This window comes from Eurosta solidaginis, chromosome 5 (assembly GCF_040869045.1).
Source record: "Eurosta solidaginis isolate ZX-2024a chromosome 5, ASM4086904v1, whole genome shotgun sequence".
NCBI classification, from domain to species: domain Eukaryota; kingdom Metazoa; phylum Arthropoda; class Insecta; order Diptera; family Tephritidae; genus Eurosta; species Eurosta solidaginis.
The window spans coordinates 151,474,177-151,493,952 of NC_090323.1; the positions used below are offsets into that span (position 1 = coordinate 151,474,177).

The 19,776-nt window shown below is 38.9% G+C and overlaps 1 protein-coding gene and 1 pseudogene across 10 annotated transcripts in view; both read right to left on the reverse strand.

The window, feature by feature from the left end:
• The window catches only part of pip (heparan sulfate 2-O-sulfotransferase pipe), a 290,276-nt gene that overhangs the window by 244,182 nt on the left and 26,318 nt on the right, over nucleotides 1–19,776 (reverse strand). The gene's annotated exons all lie outside the window — the stretch shown is intronic.
• Nucleotides 1,846–3,507, reverse strand: LOC137252915 (pyruvate dehydrogenase E1 component subunit beta, mitochondrial-like; annotated as a pseudogene).

A 19,776-nucleotide genomic window follows, 5' to 3' on the forward strand; every position in this document is an offset into this window, starting at 1 on the left:
AATACTCATTAACAGCTTTCATTTGATACCCATATCGTACAAACATATTCTAGAGTCACCCTTGGTGCACCTTTATGGCGATTTCTCGAAAAGGCGTCCACCGATAGACCTAAGGCCCACTTCCTCTTAAAATGCTCAGTAACACCTTTCATTTGATACCCATATCGTACAAACAAATTCTAGAGTCAGCCCTGATCCACCTTTATGGGGATATCCCTAAATGGCGTCCATCCATAGAACTATGGCCTACTCTCTCTTAAAATACTCTTTAATACCATCCATTTGATACACATGTCATACAACCACATTCCAGGGTTACCCTAGGTTCATTTTCCTACATGGTGATTTTCCTTATTTTGTCTCCATAGCTCTCAACTGAGTATGTAATGTTCGGTTACACCCGAACTTAGCCTTCCTTACTTGTTTTGTCTTGTTTTCGTGTTTAAAGTGTCATTTCCTTGAAATGCGCGTTATTTGTTTTACAATAAATTATTAATTGTTTGGTACAAATATGAATTGTAGCTATTGTTTTCTTGGTAAAAAATCTACCAACTACTACTATTTTCATTTTTTTTTTTGTCTACCAACATTTTTCTCTTAAAAAGTCAGCGCACTGGTCTGAGCATACCAACATAAAAGGCAAAAAAAAGTGAACATTTATACACAGCCGTGTATATAATGTAAAATTCCTATGAATTGAAACAAACGGGACTAAAGCCGGAGTCATTGGTGCCGTATGTCGTATCGCTGTATCCGTATCCCTAACGTAATCAGCTGTTTATCGTTACGATGGTAAACCAAACTCCAATTGGTTGGCTACGATACGGTTACGACCTTAGCGGCACCAATAATCGACTGCATTGATTGTCATAAGGTTGGTCGAATCAGCTGTTTTAAGGTTACCGATACGGATACCGATAAAGCACCAATTTCTCCAGCTTAATATCGAAAGATTTTTCCGTTTTTTCATTCTTTTACTATGGCGCGTGGCTTGCGTAGCACTATTAATTGCATGGTGAAGGCATATGCGTCGCGGAAAGATATTTACCAAAAGTATTATATTAAACAAAGTGTCTGAAATTTTGTAAAAAAAAATTAAAAGATTAACAATTGCCGACTATGTTAATTTCGTGTGAGCTACGGTGGTGGATCGTTGGTATGCGCTGACCAGCGTCAGGATTTGTCACTAGGACAATCTACGAGTATATATTCATGGAAAGAGACGGTCGGAAAACTAGAGCAACGGTGAATCTCATCAGGAAGCCTTTCGACGTCGGCAAGGTGAGTTTCCGCTATCACTGTACTGTTCCTGGTATCCTCAGACTTCATTTTCGCATTGAGCGACGATATAGGACAATTCGCAGCGTTAAAACTGGTAGTGGGTGACAAAGCATCCATTTTGTCGCAAGATACCCGCAAGCAATTCGACACTTGCCAACAAATTTATGATTTGACAGCTCTAGTATAGTATTTTCTTTTGCATCACGAACGGCTTTAACTTTTTTGAGTGCTGACTTATAATTGCACGTTTATTTAAGCCAAAACAAGAGGAAACTGTTTTCATTTAGTCGTAACATGCGTTGGTCTTGGAGTTAGGGGTAAATGTGAATTTTAAATTTAGAGAACGGATTTTACAATGCTTTAATTCATAATTGGCTGTATCTGCTAAAGTTAAACTACTTTTCATCTACAATTTCGTGTTTTTTTTTTTCTCTGACAAGTTTACTTGAATGTCCCCACTCACTGTAAACAATTAAGTCGGGTTATGTTTGTATCTTTGTGAATTATCGTGTAATTCAGCAGCTTAAATGTTTCTAAGGTGCGTTCAGATGATGATAAAGTTATCTAGTATTTAGATCCAATAACTTTGGTTACAGCTGCGACAACATCGTGCCTGTGGTAATGCATTTAGTTTCTAGTGTTTTGGCATATGGCATGGGTATATCAACGCCACATACACGCCATACGGGTGCATCCAAAATGGAAGAAAGTTTCGTCCTCCGTAATAGGTAGGTAATCTTTTCGCTGTTTGCTATTTAGCAATGGCTATAGGTGATGTAGATTTGTTTGTTTCGTTCGTTTGCTTGTGAAGTGGAATTTTTTTTTTTTCACTTTAAAACTGGATGCTGTGCATTTTTAAGTATAACTAACTTTACTTATTATTAATTACACCATGCTTCTTCCAATTTCACTGCGAAAAAAAAATATTTCTTCTGTAATTATTGCGCTACAATTTTAGTTTTTGGCTGGATATACCAATGAATATGTACAATTCTTAGCTGCAAGGGTATTAGCCTCATTTCTGGTAATCGCTAGCCAGGAGTTAAATGATAATTGTCTTAGGAGCCTGGTCGAAAATCTTTTTAATTGTGAAAGTCTCGACGGTATTGCGGTACGAAAATTCATTTTAGTTTGGAGATTATAAAGAGGATAGTGGCATGGAAAGATATTGATTTGCACCCACTTGAAGATAAAATTATTGACATCCGAGGGGGTTAATAATGCTAATAATGATCGTGATCGGGGTTCTGCATTTAACAATGTCAGTGGTAGTGAGGAAAATTACAGGTTTTTTTTTTTTCATTTGCAACTTCAACAACCATCACTCGAAAGTAATTATTTTGCATCGCAATTCCGGGGAGATCCTAATAGAGTGATCAATTATGTAGATGGTGAAGAGGAGGAAATTGTAGATAATTATGAAGAGGATGATTTAGATGATGATGTGTGGGAAGGAAGCATGGTGCAAGCGCACGCGAGAAGGCATCAACAACACATACCTCAATTACCAATGCAGCAACATATTCAGCAAAGGCAACATCAGCATCAATCACATTTCCTTTCATTAATTTACATAATACCCCAATAACAAATACTCCGAATTATTTGCGCACAGATATCAGCGTCAACATCACGCTGTGGCTATCCCTGTTCCATAGTGACAAGATGATGCGTTACTGATATGTAAAGGGTAGATATATCAAGTGGGCGTATGAAACCCCAGTTTATAACCTCAGCTTCAACGCCCTTCTTGCTAGTTTGGCTGCAGCTGTTAGGGAAAGTTTTCTATTGCCCTCGAATGTGCTACCAATGTAATGTGATTGTCAGGTTTCATAATTCTTGCCTTACCAATGGGTAATAAAAATCCGTGTCTCATACTTTATCACTGCCACATAACACCCCATTTCCGAGGCATACCACGGGATCAGGGTCGGGTATGGCATACTTCACCCAACGAATATCCTCGCGGGCACAAGGTGAAATTACCTTTAAGGCAGGACAAGGTGCATACAAACACCAAAGCACTGTGAATGTGGAGCGGCCACACACGTCGCAGTGCCATTGGGGCCACGAGAAACGATTGGCACATTGGCCATACCGGCAGACATGTAAAATGATTTAGCTGCTGAAGTTAAGGGTCATGACCTCGTAAATTGGTCTTAACCCTACCATTGCCGCACCAAACGCAATGCCCGCGAAATATTCTCCCAGTGATATAAATCCCATGCATAAACCTGCCCTTAACTTGTTTTGAGTTCAAGGGTAGTTGTTGCATGATCGGTGGCCGTCCAAATCAAGCGTTATATTTTGGTAGCCATGGATATGATGGAAGTTTTATTTCTCGATCCACATACAACACAGCGACGCAATTGAGTTCGATGCTGCATTTCATCAGCGTTATGCTCATAATCGTATGTTGTATATGTTTTCAACAAATGGATCCCTCAATGGCGATGTGCTTTTTCTGCCAATCACGCCTCAGCTTCGAAGTTCTATCGAGAACCTCATACATCTAGCGTTTTATATGTTTACAAATTTAAAGATTTCCGTGCACAAACAAGCACACTATTTCTGAAAGCGCAATCGGTTTGAATGCTATAAGACAATTTGGTGCTTAACTAACTGGGAAATATGAACACAAAGAGTGACCAGTCACTTGACTTTCTGCACCGAACTTGCAAGCAAGGACTCATTGTGATCGCTTCGGATGCTTGCACCACCAAAATTACTACTTGTTGTAAGTGCTGATAATTACAGGACTCGAACTCCCCTGTGATACCGTCATGATGTGTGTCTGCATGGAAATTTACCTTCTACACCGTTGCTTTAACAGTTGATGACAATGTTGATGATGTTGAAATAGTGCGATTTTGTGATAGATTTGCTAATCTGCTTGCAGTACTTGTGGATAACATATCGTCTTGCTGCGCTAACCTCATCTTATTTTGTTGCGGTGCCAACGGCATAAACTCTTCACGCAAATTTTGCGAATCTCTTCCGGGCTGTCCATAACGTAGTTAGACCTAACTGTTGTGGGAGCGAGAATACTGTTATCTTCGTCTTACTCAGCGTTTATGTCCTTAATTTTGAATTTGGTTAAACTCAACTTAAAATGGAAGGTTGACTAAATAATGAGTTATACAATTTAACAACAGAGATAGCTAGATATGAACGCTTGTAATGTTAGAAAAAATTGAAAATGCGTAGTTTTCCAATCACATGGTGGAATCATGTTTGCATCTAATGTGGTTACTTTAGGTGATGGAAGTTTTGAGTCATTTTCACTTCAGTTTTCTGAATCTTTTGTGGCTATCTTTGTTGATTGAATAATGAGTTTTATGCCAAAGTTCACACAGAGGCTTAATGAAAAGAATTATCCAAGGGTTCTACACTAAATTAAAGCCCTAACCTAACTCAACCTTCCATACAAAATACAAATTCGTAATTATATCATTATTGCTGTATTGAATGCCTAGTCGAGTGAAAATTCCAGTCGGTTTTGCTTGGTGCTTTCGCATTCAATGTAGCAAATGACAATAAGGATATTATACGAAAATAGAACACCACTAAAAAAACTCACAATTAAATTTCCCTGCATTTACTGCAGAAGAAAATAATTTCGTATGATTTTTAATAATCGGGGATTGCCCATATTGCTTTTTTAAATGTATGAAAACATTTTTTATTTGAAGCAATTTTTTTAATTTTATAATTTATTTAATAATTTGGGAAAAATTTAAACAACGTGACATCAGGACGGACAAGGCGACAGCTGTTTCGATTATACCTTGTAAATCTCTTCAAAGCCTTTTCTCCCGGGAGTGGGAGTCGAACTCGCACCCCTACGATAGTTGAAATGGTTGTAAACGCATTCAGCTACGTCATGCCTGTTGTGAAGTCTTTCCCAATTGCCTTCTTTTTGCATATTTTAATCTTTTACACATTGCATACTTCGTATGCAATTATGTGTTAAAGCTATGCTTGGTACGGCGGTTTTCAAAGAAACTTTGGTTTTTGTTGCTGTTTTCGTTCTATTTATAGAACTACAACGATTAACCAATTTTGTCTGTTTGTATGATTTTTAATAATCGGGGATTGCCCATATTGCTTTTTTAAATGTATGAAAACATTTTTTATTTGAAGCAATTTTTTAATTTTATAATTTATTTAATAATTTGGGAAAAATTTAAACAACGTGACATCAGGACGGACAAGGCGACAGCTGTTTCGATTATACCTTGTAAATCTCTTCAAAGCCTTTTCTCCCGGGAGTGGGAGTCGAACTCGCACCCCTACGATAGTTGAAATGGTTGTAAACGCATTCAGCTACGTCATGCCTGTTGTGAAGTCTTTCCCAATTGCCTTCTTTTTGCATATTTTAATCTTTTACACATTGCATACTTCGTATGCAATTATGTGTTAAAGCTATGCTTGGTACGGCGGTTTTCAAAGAAACTTTGGTTTTTGTTGCTGTTTTCGTTCTATTTATAGAACTACAACGATTAACCAATTTTGTCTGTTTGTATGATTTTTAATAATCGGGGATTGCCCATATTGCTTTTTTAAATGTATGAAAACATTTTTTATTTGAAGCAATTTTTTAATTTTATAATTTATTTAATAATTTGGGAAAAATTTAAACAACGTGACATCAGGACGGACAAGGCGACAGCTGTTTCGATTATACCTTGTAAATCTCTTCAAAGCCTTTTCTCCCGGGAGTGGGAGTCGAACTCGCACCCCTACGATAGTTGAAATGGTTGTAAACGCATTCAGCTACGTCATGCCTGTTGTGAAGTCTTTCCCAATTGCCTTCTTTTTGCATATTTTAATCTTTTACACATTGCATACTTCGTATGCAATTATGTGTTAAAGCTATGCTTGGTACGGCGGTTTTCAAAGAAACTTTGGTTTTTGTTGCTGTTTTCGTTCTATTTATAGAACTACAACGATTAACCAATTTTGTCTGTTTGTATGATTTTTAATAATCGGGGATTGCCCATATTGCTTTTTTAAATGTATGAAAACATTTTTTATTTGAAGCAATTTTTTAATTTTATAATTTATTTAATAATTTGGGAAAAATTTAAACAACGTGACATCAGGACGGACAAGGCGACAGCTGTTTCGATTATACCTTGTAAATCTCTTCAAAGCCTTTTCTCCCGGGAGTGGGAGTCGAACTCGCACCCCTACGATAGTTGAAATGGTTGTAAACGCATTCAGCTACGTCATGCCTGTTGTGAAGTCTTTCCCAATTGCCTTCTTTTTGCATATTTTAATCTTTTACACATTGCATACTTCGTATGCAATTATGTGTTAAAGCTATGCTTGGTACGGCGGTTTTCAAAGGGAAAAGGGAAAGACTTCACAACAGGCATGACGTAGCTGAATGCGTTTACAACCATTTCAACTATCGTAGGGGTGCGAGTTCGACTCCCACTCCCGGGAGAAAAGGCTTTGAAGAGATTTACAAGGTATAATCGAAACAGCTGTCGCCTTGTCCGTCCTGATGTCACGTTGTTTAAATTTTTCCCAAATTATTAAATAAATTATAAAATTAAAAAATTGCTTCAAATAAAAAATGTTTTCATACATTTAAAAAAGCAGTACGGGCAATCCCCGATTATTAAAAATCATACAAACAGACAAAATTGGTTAATCGTTGTAGTTCTATAAATAGAACGAAAACAGCAACAAAAACCAAAGTTTCTTTGAAAACCGCCGTACCAAGCATAGCTTTAACACATAATTGCATACGAAGTATGCAATGTGTAAAAGTTTAAAATATGCAAAAAGAAGGCAATTGGGAAAGACTTCACAACAGGCATGACGTAGCTGAATGCGTTTACAACCATTTCAACTATCGTAGGGGTGCGAGTTCGACTCCCACTCCCGGGAGAAAAGGCTTTGAAGAGATTTACAAGGTATAATCGAAACAGCTGTCGCCTTGTCCGTCCTGATGTCACGTTGTTTAAATTTTTCCCAAATTATTAAATAAATTATAAAATTAAAAAATTGCTTCAAATAAAAAATGTTTTCATACATTTAAAAAAGCAATATGGGCAATCCCCGATTATTAAAAATCATACAAACAGACAAAATTGGTTAATCGTTGTAGTTCTATAAATAGAACGAAAACAGCAACAAAAACCAAAGTTTCTTTGAAAACCGCCGTACCAAGCATAGCTTTAACACATAATTGCATACGAAGTATGCAATGTGTAAAAGATTAAAATATGCAAAAAGAAGGCAATTGGGAAAGACTTCACAACAGGCATGACGTAGCTGAATGCGTTTACAACCATTTCAACTATCGTAGGGGTGCGAGTTCGACTCCCACTCCCGGGAGAAAAGGCTTTGAAGAGATTTACAAAGTATAATCGAAACAGCTGTCGCCTTGTCCGTCCTGATGTCACGTTGTTTAAATTTTTCCCAAATTATTAAATAAATTATAAAATTAAAAAATTGCTTCAAATAAAAAATGTTTTCATACATTTAAAAAAGCAATATGGGCAATCCCCGATTATTAAAAATCATACAAACAGACAAAATTGGTTAATCGTTGTAGTTCTATAAATAGAACGAAAACAGCAACAAAAACCAAAGTTTCTTTGAAAACCGCCGTACCAAGCATAGCTTTAACACATAATTGCATACGAAGTATGCAATGTGTAAAAGATTAAAATATGCAAAAAGAAGGCAATTGGGAAAGACTTCACAACAGGCATGACGTAGCTGAATGCGTTTACAACCATTTCAACTATCGTAGGGGTGCGAGTTCGACTCCCACTCCCGGGAGAAAAGGCTTTGAAGAGATTTACAAGGTATAATCGAAACAGCTGTCGCCTTGTCCGTCCTGATGTCACGTTGTTTAAATTTTTCCCAAATTATTAAATAAATTATAAAATTAAAAAATTGCTTCAAATAAAAAATGTTTTCATACATTTAAAAAAGCAATATGGGCAATCCCCGATTATTAAAAATCATACAAACAGACAAAATTGGTTAATCGTTGTAGTTCTATAAATAGAACGAAAACAGCAACAAAAACCAAAGTTTCTTTGAAAACCGCCGTACCAAGCATAGCTTTAACACATAATTGCATACGAAGTATGCAATGTGTAAAAGATTAAAATATGCAAAAAGAAGGCAATTGGGAAAGACTTCACAACAGGCATGACGTAGCTGAATGCGTTTACAACCATTTCAACTATCGTAGGGGTGCGAGTTCGACTCCCACTCCCGGGAGAAAAGGCTTTGAAGAGATTTACAAGGTATAATCGAAACAGCTGTCGCCTTGTCCGTCCTGATGTCACGTTGTTTAAATTTTTCCCAAATTATTAAATAAATTATAAAATTAAAAAAAAAAAAAAAAAAAAAAAAAAAAAAAAATTGCTTCAAATAAAAAATGTTTTCATACATTTAAAAAAGCAATATGGGCAATCCCCGATTATTAAAAATCATACAAACAGACAAAATTGGTTAATCGTTGTAGTTCTATAAATAGAACGAAAACAGCAACAAAAACCAAAGTTTCTTTGAAAACCGCCGTACCAAGCATAGCTTTAACACATAATTGCATACGAAGTATGCAATGTGTAAAAGATTAAAATATGCAAAAAGAAGGCAATTGGGAAAGACTTCACAACAGGCATGACGTAGCTGAATGCGTTTACAACCATTTCAACTATCGTAGGGGTGCGAGTTCGACTCCCACTCCCGGGAGAAAAGGCTTTGAAGAGATTTACAAGGTATAATCGAAACAGCTGTCGCCTTGTCCGTCCTGATGTCACGTTGTTTAAATTTTTCCCAAATTATTAAATAAATTATAAAATTAAAAAATTGCTTCAAATAAAAAATGTTTTCATACATTTAAAAAAGCAATATGGGCAATCCCCGATTATTAAAAATCATACAAACAGACAAAATTGGTTAATCGTTGTAGTTCTATAAATAGAACGAAAACAGCAACAAAAACCAAAGTTTCTTTGAAAACCGCCGTACCAAGCATAGCTTTAACACATAATTGCATACGAAGTATGCAATGTGTAAAAGATTAAAATATGCAAAAAGAAGGCAATTGGGAAAGACTTCACAACAGGCATGACGTAGCTGAATGCGTTTACAACCATTTCAACTATCGTAGGGGTGCGAGTTCGACTCCCACTCCCGGGAGAAAAGGCTTTGAAGAGATTTACAAGGTATAATCGAAACAGCTGTCGCCTTGTCCGTCCTGATGTCACGTTGTTTAAATTTTTCCCAAATTATTAAAAAAATTAGAAAATAATTTCTTTTCGAAAATAGGCATGCATTTAGTTAGGTGCAACCTCCATGGGTAGTTGCGCATGAATGTTATTTTTGATTGTATTTATAGTTAAGAAGGAAACTCTTGCTGTCCATTTTTAACTATAAGTTTTTTTTTTCTTTTGTAATAGTTATTTCAAGATTTTGGGTGATGGGATGAATTTTGATAAATTCTGTTGGTCTCGCGCCCTTGGCCGAGGGCATAGGTGTTCTGTGATCCTCGCTCTCGGAGAGCGAGTGAATTGTGGGGTGGTTTTTGAAAATTTAAATCTAATGGGCTAAATGCCTTTAGGTTCTGCGGCAGATATCGGGTCTGCGTTAGGTTATTGGTTGGCCTCGTTCCGGTTGAACGAGGGCTGGGGTTGATTTTCGGAAAATTTAAAGACGGGGTTGATTTTTTGATAAAGAGGGATGGGAAGGAAAGGAGGGATTGTTAAGAGGAGCCCGTGGTCCTCTCAAAATCGATCTCCGTTGGGAGAAGGATCAGTTTGACCAAAGGTCGTCTGACTTGACCCTTCTCGGTTATGAGGTCGACTACACGCACTCGGTTATCTTCGCCGGGGTGTACGTTGACGAATCTACCTAATTCGTTGGGAGATAAGTTGTCCTCTTTGAGGACGGCGAGATCTCCCACTTGTATTTTTTCTTTGGGATGCTTCCACTTCACTCGTTTTTGAAGTTCGGATAGATATTCCACCTCCCATCGCTTGCAGAAAGCATGATGGAGGGCTTTGAGTTTCTGCCACCGATTGATCATCGAGGCAGAGCTCTCACTAGCATCTGGTTCTGGCGGAGCCAGTAGGTGGCTGCTCGTTAGGAAATGTCCTGGGGTTAGTGGATCCAGGTCCGTTGGGTCATTGGACGCCGGGCCGAGAGGCCGTGAATTTAGGCATGCCTCAATCCGGCACAAAAGGGTTTGGAACTCCTCCATGGTATATTTATGGAGAGAAGCGACCTTTTTGAAGTGGCTTTTGAAGCTCTTCACTCCCGCTTCCCACAGGCCGCCCATATGTGGAGCGCCGGCGGGAATAAAATGCCAAGTTAATGCTTGATGGCTATACCTGGAGACTGTTTTGTCTCGGCTTTCTGCCAGAAAGGCTTTGAATTCCGATCGTAGAGATCTGCAAGCTCCGACAAAGTTCGTACCATTGTCGGAGTAGATGTTTTTCGGACATCCTCTTCTCGCGATAAAACGCGAAAAGGCTGCGAGGAAGCATGGGGTGCTCAGGTCACTAGTGGCTTCTAGGTGGATGGCCTTAGTGGAGAAACAAACAAATAGGCATACGTAGCCTTTGGACAGTCGACATCCCCTACCGCGGTAGCTTTTGATGTCGAAAGGCCCCGCGAAATCTACCCCGGTATTGGTGAACGCGCGAGTAAAAGTAGTACGTTCGCAGGGAAGGGTACCCATAAGTTGGGACTGCGCCTGCTTCCTGTGAATAATGCAGGTTTTGCAATTGTGGATGATGGCTCTGATCATTGTCTTGACCTTCGGAATCCAATACTGGGTTCGAATAAGGCGGAGCATGAGCTGGTTCTCGCCGTGAAGGGAATCATGATGAATCATCATGACTGCAAGGCGAGACAGCCTGCAATTGTAAGGCAAGATGATCGGATGACGCTCGTTGTACGACATGTCTTTTGAGGCCCCTAGACGCCCCCTGTTCTGATAATATCATCTTTGTCGATGTATGGGTTGAGTGACAGGATTTCACTCTTCCGATCAATAGGTTCCCTATTTTTTAATTGCAAGTATTCTGTACCGTAGGATATTTTCTGACATACTTTTATTAGTGCTTGAGTCGTTGCCTTAATCTCATCGGCTGAGATTATGCACGACTTTTCGTGGAGTACTGTTTTAGTTTTAGGATGCGTCCTTTTTATAAATCTCCTAACGTAGGATAGGACTCTTAGAGCTCGTGGCAAGTCTGAAAAACGATCGAGTATATCTTCTTGTTCAGCCTGTGTAACGGCATACGCCTGTGCTTTCACTTTCTTCTCCTCATATGATGTATGGTAGTCCGTTTCCTGTACTGGCCATTGGATGTTGTCCTCTTGTAACCAAGATGGTCCCTGCCACCACAACGAATTGTTGACTAATTCACCCGCTGGTAGGCCTCTGCTTCCTAAATCCTCTGGATTTGATTCTGAATCCACATGTAGCTAGTCCTTGCTTCCGACCACGTCGATGATCTTCGTGATGCGGTGTGCGACGAAGGTTGACCAGGAACAAGGCGGTTTCCGTAGCCATGCGAGGACAATGCTGGAATCAGTCCATAGATGAATGGTGATTGGTCCTAATTTGATGCTCCTACAGATTGAGTCAATCCTCTCTGCGAGCAATACTGCACCGCAAAGTTCCAGACGTGGGAGGGAGATTGTCTTCACTCTGCGACTCTGGTTTTTGCCATAAGTAGGTGTGTATAAACATTATTCTCTCTTTTGACGCGCATATACACGGCTGCAGCATATGCTTTCTCGGAAGCGTCACAGAAGCCGTGGATTTCTATTTCGCCTTCTGGGGAAAAATTTACCCACCACGGTATCCGTACGTTATCTATTTCGCCATAGTGTTGGGTGAAGGTTTTCCATCGTTCTGATGTATTTGGTGAGACCGGCTCGTCCCATCCGGTGCCTTCTAACCAAATATTCTGCATTAATATTTTTGCCACTATGACCATTGGGGCGAGCCACCCTAATGGGTCGAAAAGCTTGGCGATGGCTGACAATATTTCTCGCTTAGTTAAATTTTCTGGATCCTCCAGTGGTCCTGCTTTAAAATAAAAGAGATCGGAGTGCGCATTCCATCTTATGCCCAATGCCTTCACGGTGCTGGTGTCTTCGAACGCCAGAAAGTCTTCGCTTAGTCGATCAGTTTTCGGGATGTCTTTTAGAACTGCCTCCGAGTTTGATGTCCATTTCCGAAGTGGAAAACCAGCTGACTGTAGTACCTGTCGTATTTCATCCCTTGACTTAATGGTCGATGCAATGGTGTGTCCTCCTGCTAATACGTCGTCTACATACATGCATTCTCGCAGAATGCTCGATGCTGTTTTCAACATCGTCAGCTAGCTGTAGAAGCACTCTGATGGCCAGGTATGGAGCGCAGTTAACTCCGAACGTTACAGTCTTTAACTCGTAGAGGCCTATTGGTTCACTAATGTCTTTTCGGAAAACAATCCTCTGTAATTTGGTATGGTTGGCTTCCATCCAAATTTGCCTATACATTTTTTCTATATCGCTATTGAAGACATATCGATAGAGTCTCCAACGTAGAATAAGATTTGGGAGATCTGCTTGTAGCATTGGACCAGGTAGGAGAATGTCGTTTAGACTGGTGTCATTAGCTGTCGGGCTTGAGGCATTGAAAACGACTCGGACTTTCGTCGTTATACTTTCTGCTTTGACAACGGCGTGGTGTGGCAGAAAGTAATTATTTGTTTCATCTGCCGCGACGACACTGCTTATTTTTTCCATATGTCCAAGAGTCTCGTATTCTGAGAGTACCCTAATATATTCTTTCCCTAAGTCCGGATTTTTTATTAACCGGGACTCGTTTCGATAATATTGTGAGAATGCGCGCTTAAGGGATCCTTCTAAACTCAACTCTTCGGAGTAGCCTTGCTTGAATGGGAGGGATACTATGTACCTCCCATCTTCGTTTCTCCTTGTTGTTTCTTTATACAGCTGTTCGCAATATGCGTCATCTGCATTAATGCTTTTGCCTTTTGGCAAATTTTCTAACTCCCAGAATGTTTCTAGTTGGTTGTCCAGCGCGACTTCGTTGTAAAACGACACTATGTTCTTTGTTGGATTCGGTGCTTCAATACGACCGGTTAGTATCCAACCGAACACTGTCTCTTGGGCCAGAAGTGTATTTAGTACATTCTGTTTTAGACCTCTTAGCATAATTTGGGGATATATGTCTCCACCAAGTATGAGGTCTACATCTTCATTGACGTAGAACCTCTTGTCTGCCAAAACTAAGTCTGGGAATGCCTGCATAGTCATTGTTTCGATATGGCAGGATGGCAGATTCCCAGTTAGTTTGGCTAAAATTAGAACAGGAGTAGTCAAGCTAAAGCATGGGTCTACTGGTGAACGTAGCTCGATGGTGGATACCTCTTTAACTTGAGCAGATACTGCGTTGGTGACGCCTGAAACTTTGGCATGCATTTTCCTTGCCGGCAAATTGATTCTGCGTTTTAGTCTTTCTGTCATGAAAGAGCATTCAGACCCTGAATCAATTAGTGCCCGCGCGGAGAAGTCGGTACCATTATGATGAATGTGTACGCGAGCAGTTCCTAATAGCACGCCTGTGCTGGAATGAGCATGACAGGAATTTACATTCTGGTTCGCAGAAGTATTTGGTTGCCCCGATTCCTGTCTCCTTTGTGCTTGTGCTGAAGTTGACGGGATATTATCCGCGTCTTTAAATGGATTGCGCCTCGTAGTTTGCTGAACTGTATCCGCATGCAGGAGCGTGTGGTGACGAGAGTGGCATTTGGCGCAGTTGTACGAACTGGTGCACCTCGTCACTGTGTGTCCTGGGGATAAACAGTTCAGGCATCCCCCCGTGGATTTGATGAAGTTGATTCTCTCCACTGGGGTCAGATCACAGAATCGGGGACAATTCCGTAACCTGTGTTCAGCTTTGCACATTTTGCAAAAAACCCTTGATGTTGATTTTGAGCTAGCTTTTGATACCTTCGTTTGGAAGGCGCCAAGTCTTTTTATGGGGGTTTCGGTTGTATGCCGAGTATTCGCTGGCTCTTGTCCCTTTTGGGCGTTAGTGCCGGTGAAGCTAGACACTGTTTCCAGTGTCTGAAACCTATTTGATAGAAATTTGTCCATATCTTCCCATTTAGATATGTCCATTTTATGGTCTATGCTTTGTTCCCATAGAGCCAGGGTACTTTCCGGTAACTTTGTCGAACACAAATATGTTAGTATTGCATCCCAATTGGATGTGTCGATTTTGTGACACTTGAGGGACGATAGACAATTGTTCATATCGCTATGTAATTTCTTTAACGCGCTCCCACACTCACTCTCTACCTTCTTTAAATTAAAAAGAATTTGCAATTGCGTGTTGACTAATATACGCTTGTTTTCATATCTTTCGCACAGGTTTTTCCAGGCCATATCGAACCCATCATTTGTTAGAGGGCATTTTTTTACAATATCTTTGGCCTCCCCCTGGGTCTTGTTGTTCAGATGGAATAGTTTTTCCACCCCTCTATGTCAGAATTATTTATGTATATGGCCGTAAACAGGTCACGAAAGGTTGGCCATGATAAATAATCACCTTTGAAAATCTCCGTGTCGCAAGGAGGGAGGCGGATCTTATGCCCGCGAGGTGCGGCTTGGGGTGCTTGCTCAGGGATGGCACTATTTTCTACTTTTTTAAATTTCTCTGCCCCAGCAGATATTGTGGATGAGCATCGCATATATATTGAGTAGGTAGTCATATGCTTTTTCCGGATGGCCAACACATCATTTGCGTCGACATCGTCTGATCCCATCAGTGAGTCAAACACAGACTTAACCTGCTTCCATAAGGAGCGCAACTCTTCTTTCTGCATCGCAAGAGTGTGCTTATTATGATGTTCCTCTGGAATGAGAAACAGTACAGTTCTCAAACTCTGTGATTACCTCAGCTGATCGGATATAATTTTCCATTTTCTCAACAAATCTTTCCTGCCCAACTAAAACCAAACTAATTCTTTGAACAAAATGGAAACAATGTTTTATTTATCTATGTATTTCAGACTTGGCCGACTCGTCTGATATATATTTTTTTTTTTCCAAAGGGAAGAATAAGTAATGGTGTACCTACTCGCCACCCGCACGTAAATTTATATGTATGTATTGGTGTGTGTATTAATTTATTTGTAAGGGGTTGTGGCTCAGATAAGGAGCAAAGTGCAAAGTACGCGATATAATAAACCGTCTCGGAATAGTGAAAATTACCAGTGCCAAAATTTGTGAAGTAAATTATTGTGTTCGTGAGTGGATATAAGTGCAGAGCCCGTGTAGTTGCTTTCAAGAAAATATTTGGTGATTTTTTTTTTTTAAAGTGGGGTTATGGTACACTTGCGTATCAAATTGGCGTGGTCGTGGGATCCTCCGGATCGACACACGCGGTAGGGGGAAAGCAGCTACACAAAACAAAAAAATTGAGGCACTATATCACACAGACTGGTCACTGATAATTTTCACTTAGCACTGTTGAGGGATTCGGAGCACTCGCGGCACTTTTTAAATAAAAACTTAACCACAAAACTAACCAAAAAAAAGTGGCAAGAAATATATTACTTACGTAGCTGCTGCGTGAAGGAGTGTTTGTTGTGTATGTGGATGATGCAAGTTACCACCAGTAATGTATCACCAAGATGATTTTTTGAGATTTGTTGACTAATGTGCGTATCACCAAGAAACTGCAACAATACCACCAAGAGTTTATCACCACGCAGATTTATATAGTAAATGCAGTGTATGACGACGTTGAAAATTCCACGCGTAATGTATCACAAAGATGATTTGTGACCAATTCCAAAAAACGTGTATAACTCCGCTCAATGTGTATAGATTGATTCTTTTTTTTTGTTCTTGGTTGTAGCACCAGGATAATTTTTGTCAAAATTTTGCGCAATGTGGACTGTATATGTGTATATAGGTGTTGGTTCCTTGTTACGGGGAGAAAGGACCATGTACAATTCTGGTGTGTCGCAAACTCGCAAACGGAGTGGAGGCACCACAATTGCGTTTGGGTTAAATTTAAAGGAAAAAGAAAAGAAAGACGAGAGATATTTCTCGTTATAATAGTGATCTTTATTATAGTGAAAATTAAAATTAGTACAATAATTTACCTTCTATAATAAAATGTGGCGGGGCTCCTCGGACGTCTGGTTGTAGTTCGCTCAACGATCGCCTTGTCGAGGACAACCGTTGAACCGTGGAAAAAGTCCCCGGTTTTAAGGGGAAGCTTCCCCACACAGTTGTACCGGCATGCATGTATATGTGTACGGACAACATAACCCTACCTATGTACACACATACATGCTTGTGGGCGAACTAGTGATCGATAAAGGGGTGCTATTAGGGTGGCGCGAGTTGATATGAATTTAGGCTTCAGGCCTAAACACATCAAAACACTTTTGGTTCATACCATTTCTATAAAAGCTTACTTTTTCCCAAAAGCTAAAACGCCTATATCAGGCTTAAAATCACATTTTATCAGTCTTAAAAGCTTCCATTGCGTAACAATTGTATCTTGATCGCACTTTATCAAGTACGAAAAGTTATTTATTAACGGTATTATAGAAGTTTCGGTTTCTGCTAAAACCTTGTCGGGAGTAATTGTACATAAAACTTGTATATCACATCTAGAAAAATCAAAGCGTTTTTGCATTTTTATAAGAGTTCAATGTAGAAATCTAAAATATTTTTTACCGCAAGTCGTTGTACATCTGTAAAGTTATCGCTTTCAAGAAATACTTCAGCTTTACTTCCAGCAAAAATATTTTTTAATTCAAGGTAGTAAGTTTTATCACTTAAATCAAAATTGGTTAAGCATGCAATTGCATTTGCTATTGGATTGGAACTCTTTATTTAAGGTATTTATAATTTTAAGAATATATACAGCATATACGCTTTTATTTCGGGATATGACATTAAATTTTCTAATTGTATTGCACTTACGCTACTTACTTCGAGACACGCACAATGTTACACGGCAAAGCGTTCTATGTAAAACCAAAAATTTTGGAATATAAAGATATTGCATGCGCGAACTTCGGTGCAGCGGAGCGTAACAAAATTCTAGTAGGTCACTTTCACCACACCAAAAACTTTAACACAATTTTTAACATAATTTAAGCACAGAAATACACTGATTGGAGTTTTAGTGAGTAAAAGTGAAAATTCTGAACACATTAGCTGAATAAAAAGTGTACAAATAATTATTAAATAACAAATACAGACAGTGGTAGTTTAACAAATTCTCTTGTGGTAAGTGGTGAATGTGACCTACTAGAATTTTGTGAAGCTTGCCTCACACGATTTTTCGTCTATGCAATGTCTCTATATTATATCGTTTCTGGTAAAACCGGCCAATAGCTTTCGGCTCTGCTGGTAAGAGTTACTGATAAAAATATAATCGATTATAATCGATTGCCATTCACAGGGTGTTCAAACAAGCACATTTTTTATCAGTGTTGCGTATTGTTATGAAAGTAAAAAAATTCAAAAATTCAAATTAAAGTACCAAAATCATGACGGCTCACCCGAAAAGGATCAAAATTGAAAAAAAAGGACCAGCGGACCAAACGGGGTTGGAGCGGACCAAATTTGGTCCAAATGGACACAAAGTGGCAACCGTGATTGTAACGCGGTCAAAAACAAAGGGCGACTAACCGAACGTGAAACAACCATAAAAACGCAATAGAAAAAATGCAGTGTCAGGTAGAATCTCACTCTCTTCAACAGCTGAGTGCTAGTGATTTTGATACTGCGAGCCGGAGTCTTGTTGGTGGGGAAGATGCTGCTGCAGCTGCTGCTGGCGTCGCTGAGATTGGAAATGTGAATGCTGGTAGTTATTCTAAATATTGATTGAAGAATAAAGACGTTGCATGCGCCAACTTCAGTGGAAAGTAGCGGAGCTCCACAAAATTCTAGTAGGTCACTTCCACCACACCAAAAACTTTAACACAATTTTTAACATAATTTAAGCACAGAAATACACTGATTTGAGTTTTAGTGAGTAAATGTTAAAATTCTGAACAGATTAGCTGAAAAAAGTGTACAAATAATTGTTAAATAATAAATGCAGATAACAAATTCTGCTGTGGTAAGTGTTGAATGTGATCTACTAGAATTCTGTGAAGCTTGCTTCACACTATTTTTCGTCCCTGCAACATCTCTATCTTAAAATTGTCTCTGGTTATTCTGCTGTAGCTTGCGCTGTTTCTGACATTGCCAAAGATTGATTGAAGGATAAAGATGTTGCATGCGCGAACTTCAGTGGAAAGCAGCGGAGCTTCACAAAATTCTAGTAGGTAACTTCCACCACACCAAAAACTTTAACACAATTTTTAACATAATTTAAGAATACAAAATAAACTTATTGGAGTTTTAGAGAGTTGTTGGTAGTAACACTAATGCTAGTTTAGAAGTTAGTGTACGTTTCAAATGGCTTCATCTGTCATGTATGTTGAGATTATAGTTGACTATGTATCAAAAACTGCAAATATTTCGCCTATATTAATGAGCTGCCAAAAACTTACGAAATGGGATGTAGATGAAAAATCCTTACGTAGTGTTAATTGTGAGATTGGGATCTCACCATCTAATTACAATAAGTTGCTCAATACGTCAATTTGGCCATCGGATGTAAAAGTAAGGCTGTTTCGTTCTTTTCAAAGGACTGTGGTGCAAAAAGGCAACTCATAAGTCCTCGCTCCGTCACCAATAATCACTGCTACAATACCTGTCTAATTGATGATGTCCGTTCTTTAAAGAACTCAATATCAATATATTTTCAAAACATATCAGGCATGAAAACTAAGGCCTCTGCTGTATTTTCTGCTACCTCTAGTGAAGACTACGATTTGATCGTTCTTGTTGAGACATGGCTTATTGCGGACTTTTTAGTAACGAGTTTTTTGATAAAAATTTGTATAATATATATCGCAAAGATCGTGATAGTGTAAGTACAGGACTTTATCGAGGTGGAGGAGTGCTAATTGTTGTAAGAAAAAGCCTACAAACTTCGGAGGTTCCTCTTAATATCGCTGATATTTCTATTGATCAGCTTATAATCAGTATAAAAGGCAAAACAGAATGTCTACTTGTCAGTGTGCATAGTGCAGATAGTGTTTATGAAAATCACGTTAATAATATAATGCATGTTTCGAGCACTAACTTGAATTCTAAATATTGTATTTTAGGGGATTTTAACTTAAATAAAATCGTATGAAATTATATTCCAGGTGAGAAAACTCTCATACCTACTAATGTCAATCAAGCTAGCGGAATGTACTTAGTTGATAATTTTTATAGTTTACAGTTAGTTCGAATCAATGATTTTGAAAATACGTTAGGTACAATCCTCGATCTTATATTTGTTAGTAATGATCTTAATTATAATTTAATTCGTTCTCTCTGTCCGTTATCTAATACTGATAA